The following is a 10866-nucleotide window of genomic DNA, read 5'->3' on the forward strand; positions in this document are numbered from 1 at the left end:
GATCTTTCCAAAATTTGGTATTCTAATAGTACTATTTAAAAGTGACATGTGGTCTTTGAAATTGCTCCGATAAGAGGTTGGACGATGAAATGGTGCACCTCGGAAGTTAGTCCGGAGGTACTGTCATGACAGCTAAAATGACCAATTTTTTAACATGTCTAATTTTTAATCTAACTGTTGGATCTTTTTAAAATTTGGTACACTTATAGTACCCTTTGAATGTGACATGTGAGTTTTAAAATTTCTTCGATCGAGTATCAGATGACACAACAGTGCCTCCTGAAAGTTGGCCTAGGAGGGCTGTCATGACAGCAATTTAATGCTGTTATGACAACATCTTTACCTCGCTTTCGCCTAGCTTGCTTCTATGCACTATAGGTAAAACCTATAAATTTTTTTATTTAAAAAAGGTTTTAAATGTTTACTTTGAAATTATGTATTGTTTAGTGATTTAAATGGTTCGTTTCTTAAGTTGGTTTTAGGATTAACTCCTTAACCACACTTAGTTTATTTGAATCGTGTGATTTTTGGATAACACTCAGGGCAAGTGTTACAAATGCCATGAGACATATGGGATGAAACCCCTCTTTGAATCCTGCATACTAAACCTATGCAGTATCTTGTTTATGTATGTGCTTTGACTTAGGCCTGTCAGCTTTTTAGATCTATCTCTATAATCTTAATCCCAAGGATGTAAGTGGTTTCACCTAAGTCCTTTATAGAAAAAGATTTTCCTAACTAAGACTTGACATTGTACAAGGTAGGAATGTTATTCCCAATGAGTAGGATGTCATCTACATATAGCATTAGAAATATAACTGTGCTACCATTAACCCTTTTGTAAACACAAAGTTCATCAATATTTTAAATGAATCCAAACTCTTTGATTACTTCATCAAAACATTGATTCTAGCTTTGAGATGCTTGCTTTAATCTATAAATGGATCTTTGAAGCTTGTATACCTTTCCAGAGTCTTCTAGATGCACAAAGCCTTCAGGTTGTGTCATGTATACTTTCTCAAGTAGACCTCCATTAAAGAATGTTGTTTTAACATCCATCTGCCATATTTTATAGTCTAATATGCTGTAATGGTAAGGAGGATTATGATTGATTTGGCTATTGTGACTGGGAAAAAGGTTTCATCATAATCTATGCCATGAGTTTGGATGAATCCTTTTGCAACCAATTATGCCTCGAAGACATTTACTTTGCCATCCATATCAGTCTTCATCATCTTTCCTAATAAACAAGATTCGCAAGTGTCATAAGATTCAAAATCAAATGAGTTGAGAAATCTATCTTGATAGAGCTTAGAAATATATTTCTCATTTATATGGCCGAGACGACATTGCTATAGGTAGGTTGGATTCAAATCATTCGATTTAATCATTTTGGTAGTTATGTTGTAGATATTTTCATTACTAGGATGTTCTAGATTTAGAAGATAATGACCAAAATGCAAATCACCATTAGCATTAAAAAATGTAATTTTGATAAATAGAACATTTATCATTCCCAGTAATGGAAGTAAAACCTTCCTTATTCAAATAAGAAAGAGAAATAATATTGCTACTTAAAGCAGGAACATAATAGCAATTGTTCAAAACTAACAAAAGCCTACTAAGAAAAGTAATTCATAAGTGCCTACGGCTAAAGCCGCAACTCTTGCTCTGTTTCCATCTCGTCGGTTTACTTCACCCTTCATCAACTTTCTATTGTCTTTGAGACCTTGCATATTTGTACAAATGTGAGAATCACATGCAGTATCTAATAAACATGCAGAAGAAGTAAAAAGGTGAATTTCTATAACATAAATACTTGAAGGAGTAGCCCTCTATCTTTCTTCTTTTTCAGATCTTCCAAGTAGAGTTTGTAGTTCCTCTTTCAATGACTTGGTTCATTGCAAAAGAAGCAAAATCCTTCCTTTAGAGGCTTTACCTTCTTGGCTGGAGGCTTGATTTTAGGCTTGTTTAACTCTTTGATCTTACCATCTGAGCCTTTATCCTTTCCCTACCCTTGCCTTTACCTTTCTTTTTCATACCCTTTCCTTTCTGAACCATCAAAACAGTGCTAGGCTTTTTCTTATATTTTGCTCAGTAGTTTTAAGCATCTCATGCAGTTCAGAAATTGATTTCTCTATGTCATTCATGGTATAGTTATAACAAACTGGTCATAAATTTCTAAAAGTAAGTTCAAAATCAAATTTGTAGCTAACTCCTGACTTAGGGGAAATCTGAGCTATTCAAGGTGATCAATATAGCTCTTCATCTCTAAAACATGAGTGCTAATTGATGCACCCTCAGCCATCTTACAGGAGTGTAGGGCCTTTATGGTCTTATATCTCTCTTGCCTTGCCTGTTGCTGGAATATTTCCTTGATATGCACAATCATCTCATAAGCCTCCATGTGTTCTAAATCTCTTTGAAGTTCTGGAACCATGGTAGCTAGCATTAGGCATCCTACATCTACCAAGTCACTGGTGTGCTTCACGTAAGCATCCCTTTAAGCTCTCAGAGTATTGTTTACAAGCTCTTCGAGAATGGGTTCATCCAGGACATATGCCTTTCTTTCCTGCTTGAGAGCAGTTCTCAAGTTCCTAAACCAGTCAAGAAAGTTCGTCCCATTAAGTTTGTCCTTCTCAAGGATTCATCACAACGATAGTGTAGTAGTGTTACTAGTCGATATGATTCTACAATAAAATACACAAAGTTAATTTTATATCTCCCATTAAAACTAACAACCCTCAAATTTAATTAGTTGGCTAAGACCCATATTTCACTTAAATTTAAGTTTGCTTTAGAAGGACATTTAAAATTAAGTTATTTAGGTATGTAACTCATTTACCAATTACATCACATGTAAATCTAAGATTTTTATAGGATTCAACCATCATATAATCCGGCATGTTCAATTTCATCTAATGCCTTGAGATCCAAAACCATTTTGATAATCTCAATTAAGTCAAAGAATAATGAATCTTTATGAATAGCACCATTACTCATGCTTGTCTCACCAAAATAACCTAAATGTATCCACTTTAGTGGATCCTACATTTGAGTGATCTAGGTTTTGACAAGTATTCATTAATTGACGACATTATAACTTAAGATTTTGATTAGGGGGTTTGATTTATTAATTTAATAACTGTGTAAAATGAAAGCAATTGTATCTCGTACAAAATCATGCATATTATGATCTAATCAAAAACATAATTAAACATGACTTAATATGACTCACTTAACCTATGACCATCCCAAGCCAATGAAAGGACATCTCTAAGAAGATAAATTATATCAAGAAACCTCATTTATACATACGAGGGGATTGAGATGAGAAGAGAATGTACATTTAAAGTTTATAAAGAGTGGCACGACATGTAGGCCATATTTAAAATTTACAACCCTTATAAAACTAGAGCCATATGTGTCATCATACCCAAACAACTTCAAGGAAAAGAAAACACAACAAAAAAAAATTTATATATAATGAAAGGATATAAATTGTGAATTAGGTTGTGCTACGCAGAGTTACCCACGACGGTCCCGCTAGCTAGTTAGCAGGCAGGGTCAAGGGGCAGTGCCCTTGTGGGGGGTTCATATGGATGAACATTAGTCATATTGAGAACACACATTATATAGCTAAATATTAATCATATTAATTTATTTAAATTCATATAAATGTGAATATATAAAACAAGTTTATATATATATATATGTTTATAAAACATCACATGAAAAATATACATGGATTTCAAAAATATCATATATAAATTTCAAAAATATCAAAGCAACATTCATATAAAGAAGTTCATCACATGAAGATTTAAAAACATAATCCATCAAAATCCAACTTAAATGAAAATTTGACTAGGTTTTGGTACCACTGTTGGATAGGGAGGCGCAGTGGAAGATTAAAATTTTAAAATCTCTATCTTGATATGGATCGAACAAACTCATTTAAATCAAGGTGGATAGAAGAGTTACCTTTTAATTTTTCAAACTTGACGTGTGTTCTCTTCAAGAGTTTGGATCTCAAGAGGTAACAACATAGATTTGCTCCCTCTACCGGTATCCACACGAACAGTTCTCTAATTCAAACAGTGTGCTAGCGCTTCTACCTTTTGTTCTTCTTTGAATGTTAGTTTTCCTTTCTCTATGGTGTTTTGTGGCTCTCAAAGTGTATGGCCATCAAAACTTTTCTAACTCTTTATACCTTCATAAAGCATGTCCCTATCTATATATAGTATATAGATTAGGGTTTTCATCTTCCACTTAAAGAGCCCACCAAAATTTGATTAAATTTATCTCATAAATTTAATCCATAATATCATATCTAATTCAAATTTATCTTATAAATTTAAATTATAAAACTGACATGATATTCTCTCATATCATGTTAGTTATTAAATTAATCTATCATATAAAATTAAATTTAAAACTAACACAATATAATATAATATAGTATATATATCACATATACATATTATATTATATATATACACACACGAATACACACACACACACATATTTCAAAAATAGATTATATATATATAATTTTATATATCATATACATATATCATATATATATATATATATCAAACACACACACACATATGAATATATATATTTCAAATATACATATATATAATTTATTCACCCTATATTACATTCATTGAATCTAAACATATTTTAAATTCAATGAACTTAGACATTATAGCTCAAGTTATGTTGTTCTTGTGTGCGACCCTGTAGGCCCATATGAAGTTGCCAGTATGCTAATTATGCTATTAGCCTATAAGTCATAAGTGGCCTCTAGCAAGACATTACAATTGCCCAATTCACACGGGAATCAATGATTCGATGTAACCTATCATGCAACTGTATTACATCCCTTTTGTCACGTGATATTTCGGTCAAGTGTGAGATATGAATTATCATTCTCCTTTACTTGACCGTTACTTTTTCGATCTTTGAGTTGACTGACTATAACAATGAAAAAACACTTTCATTATAGTATGGCTATATATTTTCTCAATCTTATTCATCGAGGAGCCAAGTAATATCTCTCACTTAATGTGAGGGACAAATTCTATCTTGACCACTCATATTCCTCTATATGAATATCACTAAACTTAATCATAGCCTTTATGATCACCCGATCAAAGGTGACTTTTGACTATGTCAAAGTTCAGTAGTCATCATGTAGGAATCCATGATGATCTCAAGTCAAAGGGCTTAATGATATAGTTAAATATGATACAAGCTTATGACTTATACCATGCAACTTTCTTATAACGAGTTGGTCCAGCACCTTGTACTCTTTCAAATGCCTATAACTTTGATTTGTATCTTTATAATTAATCAAAGTCATACTAGTCTTGTTTCATCTATGATCCCTCATAAATGATTGACCAGGGACATTTAGGACAATCACTATAGTTTGTTCAAGGATATAGTTATCATAGTGAATTTGCAACTAATATGATAACAAAAGAGAAATTCATTAAATAATAATAAGCATAGTACAATGTTAACCCTAGGGCACATTTTTCAGCATGAAGGTAGGGTTAACATGTGATTGATTAATTAGAGCCTATGGTTTCAATTTTGGGAGTTTTGGAGGATTGGTGGATAGTGATAGTATTGTGAATTTTCTGAAAAGCATTTAGTAAAAAGAGAAAGTTGTGCCTATATTTCATATTATAATGATTGCTTTAGTTTTATTTACTTATATGTGGTTATTTGTGTTAATAAGCATTTAATGAACTATGTTGGTTACTAAGATTATTATCTCACCCATGGTTATTTATATTTTTAAATGTTATTACTCTAGTGGTGCGAGAAGGAAAGATACGAGTTGGAACTAGATGATATCTCTTTCTAGTTGCCCACAGTAAGAACTTGATGTAATGAATTTATGTTATATAAATTTTAGAAATTGTATATAAGTTGCCATAGGAATTTATAAATGTGCATAGTTTTGTAAATGTATATGTATATGTGACTTTTGAATTCTAGCTTGGTATAGTATATATACGCGTGTTTGAAGTGATCATGATAATCTGGGCAAGGAATTGAATATATGTGCAAGTAAATAGAATGGATATGTGATGAATTTAAAAGTTTAGCCATTGATGTGAATTTGAATGGAATGTTTGTGAAATTACCCAAATGTGAGTGATAAGAAACTTACTGCCCACACTTATGTATATATATGTGACATTATATATATTATTGGTCAAGCAGGTGTAATTTGTCCCATTGGATGTGGTCAAGGTCTTAAAAAGTGGCTAATGACTTATGGTTTCAAATTTTGAAGCTCAAGTAGAAAATTTTGACTTAAAATGGTCAAAATACACTTGGGTGTCTAATTTTTAAACAAAATATCGAGTTTGAATGAAACCAGTGTCATTGGTTAGATTGTGTGTTTGAGTTTTGAATGGTAATGTCAGAAATGACATTACAAATTATTAGTATCAATTCCTCAAGTTTAGAGATCTAGTTAATGTGCTTGTTTCTTGCATTCATACTAGTACTTGACAACTTATATATCTTTTCATTACACCACTCTTTCCCTTTTACTTTTCTTTCTTTCTTTTCCATCCTTAGGGGGGAAGAAAATGAGAAGAGATACTCAAGCTTTGAGAGGTACTCGATCATCAAGATGTCTAGTTGGTGATGAACCTATGCTAGAGGTTCAACTGAACGAGCACAAGCAAAGAGATAGAAGAGATGGCCTATTAGAAGAGTTGAGAAATATAGTGATTGACATAAGGAGGACAGTTCAGGACCACAATGTGTTACTAAGGGGTAGAGATCAAGGAAACAGAAGGGGAGATCAAGATAGGTCAGTGCAAGAAGAACTCATAGTAGACCTGAACCGTCTCAAGTTTCGAGTAGTAGACAGGAAGTGGAAGCTGGTGTGGTCCATCTATAGACCAAGCCTAAGAGACCTTTATGCAATTCAATCCACTGACATTTGATAGGAGTATGAAGGAGGGTGAGGTTGATCAGTGAATTGAGTGCCTCACGACTATATTTGAGATGGTGATTTGCATATCAAAGCAGAAGGTGATTTTGGCCATGGTACAGCTAGTTGGAGTAGCTAAGAGATGGTGTAAGACTGTCTAGGGATGTGAAGTTGTCATGGAAGGAATTCAAGAAATTATTCTTTGACTACTACTTCCTAGTTTCTTTTCTACCAAGAAGGAGGAGGAATTTCACTCATTCAAACAAGGGGATTTTGATGAGGAAGAATTCACCAGGAGCTTCAATTATATATTAACATATTCCATGTATTTGTAACACAATAATAACATAATGTGAAAGGTAGAAAGATGCATCCTAAGTATTAGCAGCAGTAGGTTACTTTATTTGATATGACCACTTATGAGGAAATGTGTCACAAGCTAAGAACAACAACTAGAAGAGGTAAGGAAGCTGAGGCTAAAAGGAAGAGAGATAGTATGGGGAGATTTACATCTTCTTTGGGTCCTACGAGTGGTGTTTTGAAGAAGCCTAATTATAGTATAAGTAGTTTTGGAGTTTTAAGGAAGAGGAGTTTCACTAGAGGTTCTCAGACCTAGTCAGTTCAAAGAGGCTTAGTGCAATGAAGTACCGGAGTAAGCATTGGGTCTTCATAACCCCTAAGGCAAGCCTCTACCAACTTCTACCTTGAGCACTAGCAAATCACCTTAATGTAATTTATATGGTAGATTCCATACGAGTAAGTGCTGGTCCTACTCTAAGTATGGTAAACGTAGTCACATTGCCAAACATTGTCTAAAGGGTGGAGTAGAAGTGACAAAGCAATAGTCAACCATTCTAGGATGAGTCTTTGTCATGATGCAAGAAAAGGCCAGAGCCTTTCTGAACCTAATCAAAGGTATAATCTCTATCTGTAGTAGTAAGATAAAAGCATTGTTTGACATTGGGGCTACACATTCTTTCACTTTAAAACAATGTGTTGATAAACTGAAGTTAGTATTAAAGGAATTTCTTGTCTTAATTAAAGTAACTACCCCTTTAAGATCCTCGAGTATTACTAGCAAGGTTTGTCAGGAAGTGGAGATTGTGTTTGAGAATTGAGTCTCTGTAATGGATCTAATATGTATCCTTATAAAGGGAATTGATGTGATTGTTGACATAGATTAGCTAGCAGCTAATAATGCTACACTAGATTGTGCTAGGAAACTGGTTTCTTTGCCAATATTGACTACAAGATCTAATTTTGTTGAGCAAGCTAAATTTCTATTAATTGTGAAAGCTGAGAAGTCGATAAGACAAGGATATGATGCTTACGTGGTGACTTTTGCATCCAGTAGTGTGCATGATAAGGACATTGAAAAGATTAGAGTTGTGAGTGAATTCTATAAGGTATTTTCAAAAGAGATGTTTGGACTACCTCCTAAATGAAAAGTTGAGTTTTCAATAGATTTAGCTCCTGGAAATGAACCAATATCTAAAGCTCTATCTTAAATGTTGCCATCGGAATTGGTGAAAGCATAAGTCGCTTACACCCCAAAATAGATAAGTTAACACTAATATAATGTTAGTGGCAACCTAGGTCATTCTTCACTAAGAAGGGTAACTAAGGTTAATTAAGGCTAACTAGTAGACTAAATTAACTACGAGTTGATTGATTTTAGCTAATTAAACTAAATGGATAGGTTTAACTAAACACCTAATTAACTCGTGAAATGGAAATATTAATGATTAAACCTTTCTAAAGTAGAGTCCTAGAAGTTATGGGATGCTAGATTCTTTGTCTATTCTTTTTAATTAAGCTTAGGTTAACTTCTACTCTTTTGACTGAATTAAACCTCTTACACAATTTTATATGAGTGTGCCTTCCTAACCAATTCAATTAACCAAGTCCTTGCACAAGTCCCTAATCAATTCCTTAGTTAGGTGTAAAGTGATCAAAATATCCCTTAGCTTCCCTTAAGTGTAGCTCGGCCTATGGTATGTCAAATGCATAATTTTTCACACAAGACATTTTATCAAACACTAACCAAACATATTTATGCCTAACTAATGTAAGACACATTCAACATACATAAAACATATATTTATATGAATTATTATATATTGGAGAAAATTTCTAGCAACTGTAACAAGTAAAACCAAGTGGAAAAATACTAAACAACAAGTTAAGTATCAATTTTGATCAATCAAAATAAGATATAACAATGTTCCTAATTTTAAGAATAAGATTACATCAACTTAAGTTTAATGGAGAGTGGCCATAACCCTTAACCTTTATTGAGACATTTCAAGACTCCTCTAGCATCCTTCCCTCCTAGTATTCCTTGTAGATTAGCCTTTAGTCATCTTAGAACTTACTTGAGCACCATCCTTTCACCATGGATGAACCATATTCTTGAACACCTTAAGGAATTTAAAGCCAAACCAAGAAAATGAAGCTTAGGGTTTGAAGAGTAAGCTAGAAGAAGAAGAATGTTGAAGTAGGATTAGGATTTTGATGGTTGGATTATAAGATATGGAGGAAAGAAAGTGAGATGGAGATGAAGAACATGAAGAATGATAGAGAGAGAATGGAAAAGGGTGGAGGCTAGAAAATGTTGAATGGAGGTGGAATGAGTGTTGAAAATGAATTAGGGTAGTTTGATTCAAGTCTAGGGTGAAAGGGCCCAATTCTAGTGTATAGTAAATGGGTGAAAAATGAGCTAAGGTAACTATTTAATATAGTAAATGGATGAAAATTTATTAAATAAAGCTAAAGACAATAGGAAATTGAGAGAGAGAATGAGTGGAATCAAAATGTAGTACAATATGTGCAAGACCATGCAAGGCTTGTATTTTCACCCCAAAACTCAAGTGTTTTGCCTCTTCACTCATCTAATATTCCAATCCAATAGTCCTCATGTGCCAAATCCAAGGTGTGTAACCTTACATAAATAAATGTGACACACAAGATCAAAGCTCAAAACATATAGATAATATTTGTATTTTTCAATTAAAATTAGTTCTCAAATATGTTGCACAATGTAAATTAAATAATAAAAATCAATTATGACATCAAATAGGGGAAAAGGGGCTTTTTAAATAGCCCAAAAATTATAAGCCACACATGCACAACAATGACCTAATCTAAGTGCAAGAGAATAAGTCAACCCGATACTTTAACTTTCAAAATAGTCAACTTGTGAAATTAATTATTCACAACCTAAGATGAATTTGAGAAATATAATTGAACCATTATTATTCTAGACTAAAAATTAATCTTAAAAAATTTTCTCAAACATTTTCTCAAAAGTCTAATTTTATGACCAAAATGCTCCTAATGCATATAATCTTACACTTAGGCAATTTTTCACAATCAATGCTATAATTGTGCAATTTAGGTGAATATAACATGATTTTTGGTCAATAATAACAAAGAAAAGTGTGTAATAAATATAACTTATCAACTAATTGAGTTGAAGAAACAGATTAAAGATTTCTTAGATAAGGGTTTATCAAGTTGGGTGTATTGCCTTAGGGATCGTCGATGTTGTTTGTGAGAAACAAAGATAGTAGTTTGCATTTGTGTATTTACTATCGACAATTAAACAAGATGACGGTGAAGAATAAGTACCTTTTGCCCAAGATTAATGACCTATTAGGTTTATTGGCTGGAGCCTCAGTCTTTCTAAAATTGACATGAGGTTAGGTGATAGGAAATTAGTCGCTTATCCTCAAAATTACACTAAAGCTAACCCTAATGCAATATAGGGCCAACCCTAGGTCATCTCCCAAGAAATGGTTTTAAGTCTAATTGAAAGTTATCTAGTGAAATAAATCAACCAAAGTTTGTAGGAATTTAGTTACGTAACTAATTATCTAAACTAATTACCTAATGTG

Source organism: Prosopis cineraria, unplaced genomic scaffold, assembly GCF_029017545.1.
Source record: "Prosopis cineraria cultivar Desert tree isolate PC_DT_omini unplaced genomic scaffold, ASM2901754v1 PC13, whole genome shotgun sequence".
Classification (NCBI taxonomy): domain Eukaryota; kingdom Viridiplantae; phylum Streptophyta; class Magnoliopsida; order Fabales; family Fabaceae; genus Prosopis; species Prosopis cineraria.